Below are 7230 nucleotides of genomic sequence, written 5' to 3'. Positions count from 1 at the left end.
CCCTGCGGCTCTGTGTGTGACAGTGTGCGGTGCCCCAACCCGCCCCCCCCCCCCCACAGGCCCTGCTCTGTGTGTGACGGGGTAGAGCCATAACCTCCCCATCGGCCCTGCCCTGAGTGTGACAGTGGCAGCGCCCCAATCCCCTGATTGGCCCTGCTCTGTGTGTGACAGCGTGCGGTGCCCCAACTCCCCTATCGGCCCTACTCTGTGAGTGACAGGGGGGAGCTCCCCAACCCCCTGATTGACCCTGCTCTGTGCGTGACAGGGTACAGAGCCCCAACCACCCTGATGGGCCCTGCTCTGTGTGTGACAGGGGGCAGCGCCCCAACCCCCTGATTGGCCCTGCTATATGCATGACAGGGGGTGGCGCCGCAACCTCCCCATCAACCCTGCCTTGAGTGTGACAGGGGGCGGTGCCCCAACCCCTCAATCAGCCCTACCCTGAGCGTGACTGAGGGTGGCATTACAACCTCCCGGCTCTGCCCCTTACCAGCTGCATGATCTCGATTGGTTTCTCAAACTCTCCTAATGCCAGGCTACTCCTGATAGATAGGGTTTCCTAGCTGGGACTGACCATTTTCCTCTCAGTTTCCTGATCAGAGGGGCGTGAAGGCCTTCCGGGATCCTCCGTCCCAGCAGCCGCTCCTGTGCCATACGAGCCTGGAAGAGAAGGAGGCCTGCGGAAGGAAGTAGGGCGGGCCTGGAATTCCCGCCTCCGGAGCGTGCGCGCTCACGCACGCACGGCACGCTGCGGAAGCGCATACGCAGGCCCAGCCCTCGTCGCCGCCGCCATTTTACCTCCTGGTTCCGGCCGCACGGTGTAGGCTGTTGTAGCGGGAGGGGTGGGGGCCCTCCAGAGGTAAGTAGCTGCCGTCGACTGCGCCGATAAGGCCGCCGGCTTCTCTTTTTCACTTCCTTCGCAATCGCACGCTCGAAGATGTCCAAGCGGCACCGGTTAGACCTGGGGGAGGATTACCCCTCCGGCAAGAAGCGTGCGGGGACCGATGGGAAGGATCGAGATCGTGACCGGGAAGATCGGTCTAAAAGATCGGGACCGAGAACGTGATAGAGGAGATAGAGAGCGGGAGAGGGAGAAAGAAAAAGAGAAGGAATTGCGAGCTTCCACTAATGCTATGCTTATCAGTGCTGGATTACCACCTCTAAAAGCTTCCCATTCAGCTCACTCAACCCACTCAGCACATTCAACACACACCGGACATGCAGGACACACATCACTTCCACAGTGCATTAATCCATTTACCAATTTGCCCCATACTCCTCGATACTATGATATTTTAAAGAAACGGCGTCAGCTCCCTGTTTGGGAATACAAGGATAGGTTTACAGATATTCTGGTTAGACATCAGTCCTTTGTACTGGTTGGTGAAACTGGGTCTGGTGAAACAACACAGATTCCACAGTGGTGTGTGGGGTACGTGCGATCATCACCAGGACCCAAGAGAGGAGTTGCCTGTACCCAACCCAGGAGAGTGGCTGCAATGAGTGTGGCTCAGAGAGTTGCTGATGAAATGGATGTGATGTTGGGCCAGGAAGTTGGTTACTCCATTCGATTTGAAGACTGCAGTAGTGCAAAAACCATTCTTAAATACATGACTGATGGGATGTTACTTCGTGAAGCTATGAATGATCCCCTTCTGGAGCATTATGGTGTAATAATTCTTGATGAGGCGCATGAAAGGACATTGGCTACAGATATTCTCATGGGTGTTCTGAAGCAAGTTGTAAGACAGAGATCAGATTTAAAGGTTATAGTTATGAGTGCTACTCTAGATGCAGGAAAATTCAAGATTTTTTTTTAATATATATTTTATTGATTTTTTTACAGAGAGGAAGGGAGAGAGATAGAGAGTTAGAAACATCGATGAGCGAGAAACATTGATCAGCTGCCTCCTGCACATCTCCCACTGGGGATGTGCCCGCAACCCAGGTACATGCCCTTAACCGGAATCGAACCTGGGACCTTTCAGTCCGCAGGTGGACGCTCTATCCACTGAGCCAAACCGGTTTCGGCTCAAGATTTATTTTGATAACTCTCCTCTCTTAACTATTCCTGGATGTATGCATCCTGTTGAGATCTTTTATACTCCTGAACCAGAGAGAGATTACCTCGAAGCAGCAATTTGAACAGTGATCCAAATTCATATGAGTGAAGAAGAGGAGGGAGATCTTCTACTTTTCTTAACTGGTCAAGAGGAAATTGATGAAGCCTGCAAGAGAATAAAACGTGAGGTTGATGATTTGGGCCCTGAAGTTGGTGACATTAAAATCATTCCATTGTATTCTACACTCCCACCTCAGCAGCAGCAACGCATTTTTGAACCTCCGCCTCCAAAAAAGCAGAATGGAGCAATTGGAAGAAAGGTAGTTGTGTCAACTAACATTGTAGAGACATCTTTTTTTTTTTTTAATTTTTTTTGCAGACACATTTTTTTTTAAAATATATTTCTTTATTGATTTCAGAGAGGAAGGGAGCAGGAGAGACGGAAACATCATTGATGAGAATCACTGATCGGCCGCCTCCCGCACGCCCCCCACTGAGGATCGAGCCCGCAACCCAGGCATGTGCCCTTGGCCGGAATCGAACCTGGGACCCCTCAGTCCACAGGCTGACGCTCTATCCACTGAGCCAAGTCGGCCAGGGCTGCAGAGACATCCTTGACAATAGATGGTGTGGTATTTGTGATTGACCCTGGATTTGCAAAACAAAAGGTGTATAATCCTCGAATCAGAGTTGAATCCCTTTTGGTGACAGCTATTAGTAAAGCTTCAGCCCAACGAAGGGCTGGTCGTGCTGGACCTGGGCAATGCTTCGGACTTTACACAGAGAAAGCTTATAAAACAGAAATGCAGGATCATACTTATCCTGAGATTTTGCACTCTAATTTAGGATCAGTTGTGTTACAGTTGAAGAAACTTGGTATTGATAATTTGGTGCATTTTGATCTTATGGATCCACCAGCTCCTGAAACTCTGATGAGAGCCCTAGAACTTTTGAATTATCTGGCTGCTTTATTTATTTATTTATTTATTTATTTTTAATTCTTTTATTGCTTAAAGTATTACAAAGAGTATTACATATGTCTCCTTTTCCCCCCCGGCCCTTGACAATCCCCTGGCCTCCCTATCTGGCTGCTTTAAATGATGATGGAGATCTGACTGAATTGGGATCCATGATGGCAGAGTTTCCTCTAGATCCACAGCTCGCTAAAATGGTTATTGCAAGTTGTGACTACAACTGTTCTAATGAGGTCCTATCTATTACTGCTATGTTGTCAGTCCCACAGTGTTTTGTTCGCCCCATGGAGGCCAAGAAAGCTGCAGATGAGGCCAAGATGAGATTTGCCCACATAGATGGAGATCATCTGACACTGCTTAATGTATACCACGCTTTTAAACAAAATCATGAATCGGTTCAGTGGTGTTATGACAACTTCATTAACTACAGGTCCCTGATGTCAGCTGACAATGTTCGCCAGCAGCTATCTCGAATTATGGACATTTAATTTGCCTCGTCGAAGTACTGACTTTACAAGCAGGGATGATTATCCTATATAATAAAAGAGAAACATGCAAATTAACAGTCCACTACACTCAAACAACGCCCAGCAGCCAATCAGGAGTGAGTATGCAAATTAACTAAGATGGCGGCGGCCACTGAGCTCGAGCAGCAGGAGGCTTGGGTTGCTCCCAGCGATAGAGGAAGCCAAGGTTCCCGCCTGCCCTGGCCGGCCCTGGGCTACGCTCAAGGCTACAAAGTTTCAATTATATAAGATAAATAAATCCCAGAAAAAGAAAGGCTGGGAGCTTGGGTCGCGGGGGGTGTGGCCAGCCTGAAAACAGCCATCAGCCCCTCACCCAGGCTGGCCAGGCACCCAAGCGGGACCCCCACCCTGATCCGGGACACCCTTCAGGGCAAACCAGCCAGCCCCCACCTGTGCACCAGGCCTCTATCCTATATAGTAAAAGGGTAATATGCAAACTGACCCTAACAGAATGACTGGGAATGACTGGTCACTATGACACACATTGACCACCAGGGGGCAGACGCTCAATGCAGGAGCTGCCCTCTGGTGGTCAGTGAGCTCCCACATGGGGGAGCTCTGCTCAGCCACAAGCCAGGCTGAGAGCTGCCAGTACAGCGGTGGTGGTGGGAGCCTCTCCTGCCTCCTCAGCAGTGCTAAGGATGTCCGACTGCAGCTTAGGTCTGCCTCCCGCTGGTAAGTGGACATCCCCCGAGGGCTGCCGGGCTGCCAGAGGGATGTCTGATTGCCAGCTTAGGCCTAATCCCCGGGGAGCAGGCCTAAGCCAGCAGGTGGTCATCCTCCAAGGGGTCCCAGACTGTGAGAGGACACAGGCCGTGCTGAGGGATACCCCCCTGAGTGCACAAATTTTTGTGCACTGGGCCTCTAGTATTAATATAAGAAAAGCTTTGGTTACTGGTTATTTTATGCAGGTGGCACATTTCGAACGAACAGGGCATTACTTAACTGTGAAAGATAACCAGGTGGTTCAGTTGCATCCCTCTACTGTTTTTTTTTTTTAAATATATTTTATTGATCTTTTACAGAGAGGAAGGGAGAGAGATAGTCAGAAACATCGATCAGCTGCCTCCTGCACATCCCCCACCGGGGATGTGCCCACAACCCAGGTACATGCCCTTGACCGGAATCGAACCTGGGACCTTCCAGTCCGCAGGCCGATGCTCTATCCACTGAGCCAAACCGGTTTCGGCCCTCTACTGTTCTTGACCACAAGCCTGAATGGGTGCTTTATAATGAGTTTGTTCTTACAACAAAGAATTATATTCGGACGTGTACAGATATCAAGCCAGAATGGTTGGTGAAATTATGACATGAGCAATTTCCCACAGTGTGAAACAGAGACAGTTGGACCACATCATTGCCAAACTTCAGTCCAAGGAATATTCACAGTACTGAATTCAATGCTTAGAACTGAAGTTATTTAGAGGACAGCTTTAAAAGATGAATGAACTGAAAAGTTCAAGTTGTGCTCTTCACGTTGGTTCAATAATGGCCTTTATTTGAAAGCTTTTTAATTTTTCTTTACAGTAAATATTCCATTCTGATTTCATAAATTAAACATTTATGCCTCCCTTTTGTGTTCACATTGTAGCTCATACTGGAAAAGTCAATCAATATTTTGCAGTTTATTGAAAGTAGTTCTATATATAATAATGTTATAAGCATTTCTTTAGAAATGGTTGAAAATGCTTCTAAAATGTGATTATCGACCATGGTATGCATGATCGTTGTAATTGTTGACATTCCTTTTTAGAAGTTGTGAAATGTTACAACTTGTGCTTATGTAGATACAATCTTCTGTCTCAGTAGAGGCACTGACTTCAATAAAGTCTATTTATACTAAACATAATAATATAATAATTTGATGGTTTCTTCATTGTACAAAACCTTTTTAGTTTGATGTACTCCCATTTGTTTATGCTTTGCTTTTGCTTTTGTTACCTTTGTTTTTTTGTTCAGATTCAGAAAATTGTATTAGAACCTACATCAAGGGACTTATGGACTATGTTTTTTCTAAAAGTTTTATGGTTTCAGGTCTTTTTTATTTTATTTCAGAGATGAAGTGAGAGGAGAGAGATAGAAACATCCATGATGAGAATCATTGATCGGCTGCTTCCTGCACACCCCCTACTGGGGATCAAACCCAGAAGCCAGGCACATGTCCTTAACATGAATCAAACCTGGGACCCTTCAGTCTGCAGGCCGACACCCTATCCACTGAGCCAAACCAGCTAAGGCTCAGGTCTTACATTTAAGTCTTTAATCCATTTTTAAAATATTTTATTTAAAAAAATGTATTTGTATTGATTTCAGAGAGGAAGGAAGAGGGAGAAATAGAAACATCAGTGATGAGAAACATTGATTGGTTGCCTCTGGTATGCCCCCAACTGGGAATCGAAGCATGATCTCCTGGTTCATAGGTTGATGCTGAACCATTGAGCCACACTGGCTGGGCTAACCCTTTTTTTTTTTTGAAGAATGTGAGAAAGTTTTTTTTTTTTTTAAATGTGTTTTTATTGACTTATAGAGAGAGAGGTAGGGAAAGGGATAGATAGAAACATCAATGAGAAAAACATCATTGATCACTGCCTCCTGCATGCCCCCTACTGGGCACAGAGCCTGCAACCTTGGGCATGTACCCTGACTGGGACTGGGGATTGAGCCTGCAACCCAGGTACATGCCCTTGACTGGGAATCCACCTGGTGACCCTTTGGTGCATGGCCTGACACTCTAACTACTGAACACTCCAGCCAGGGCAGGAAGGGTTTCTGAAATCAGGAAACTTCGATCTTCTTTCACAGGATTGATTTGGCTACTCAAGGTCTTTGTGGTTCCATATAAATTTTAGGACTACTTTTACTTCTGTAAAAAATGTCATTTTTGGAATTTTAATAGGGATTGCATTGAATCTTTAGATGGCTTTGGGTTGTATGAATATTTTAACAATATTCTTCCAGTACATGAACATGGGATACCCTTTCATTTACTTGTGTCTTTCAGTTTCTTTCATGAATGTCTTGTGGTTTTCAGTATACATCTCTTTCTCCTCCTTGGTTAAATTTGTTCCTAAGTATTTTGTTATATTTTTTATAGTTTAATGTATTTTTAAAATATATTTCTTTATTGATTTCAGAGAGGAAGGGAGAAGGAGAGATAGAAACATCAATGATGAGAGAGAATCATTGATTGGCTGTCTCCTGCATACCCCCTACTCGGATGGAGCCCGCAACCCAGGCATATGCCCTTGGCCGGAATCAAACCTGGGACCCCTCAGTCCATAGGCTGACACTCTATCCATTGAGCCAAGCCAGCTAGGGCAGTTTAATGTATTTTAATAGCAAACTTAGGAACAGCACAGAAGATAACATTAAAAACATGTTCAGGCTGTAACCGGTTTGGCTCAGTGGATAGAGTGTCAGCCTGCGGACCGAAAGGTCCCAGGTTCGATTCCGGTCAAGGGCATGTACCTGGGTTGCGGGCACATCCCTGGTAGGAGATGTGCAGGAGGCAGCTGATCGATGTTTCTCTCTCATCGATGTTTCTAACTATCTCCCTCCCTTCCTCTCTGTAAAAAATCAATAAAATATATTTTAAAAAAACCAAACAAACATGTTCTGGCCTGGCTGGTGTGGCTCAATGGTAGAGTGTAGTCTCATGCACCAAATA

At 46.3% G+C, this 7230-nt stretch overlaps 1 pseudogene; it reads left to right on the top strand.

Moving 5' to 3' along the window:
- The first annotated feature begins 758 nt into the window (after window positions 1–758).
- Window positions 759–5384, top strand: LOC132235014 (ATP-dependent RNA helicase DHX15-like; annotated as a pseudogene).
- Window positions 5385–7230: the final 1846 nt, after the last annotated feature.

Source organism: Myotis daubentonii, chromosome 5, assembly GCF_963259705.1.
Source record: "Myotis daubentonii chromosome 5, mMyoDau2.1, whole genome shotgun sequence".
Lineage (NCBI taxonomy): Eukaryota > Metazoa > Chordata > Mammalia > Chiroptera > Vespertilionidae > Myotis > Myotis daubentonii.
Note: the sequence above shows the minus strand (reverse complement) of the source record. Positions and strands in the feature narration are given on the sequence as shown.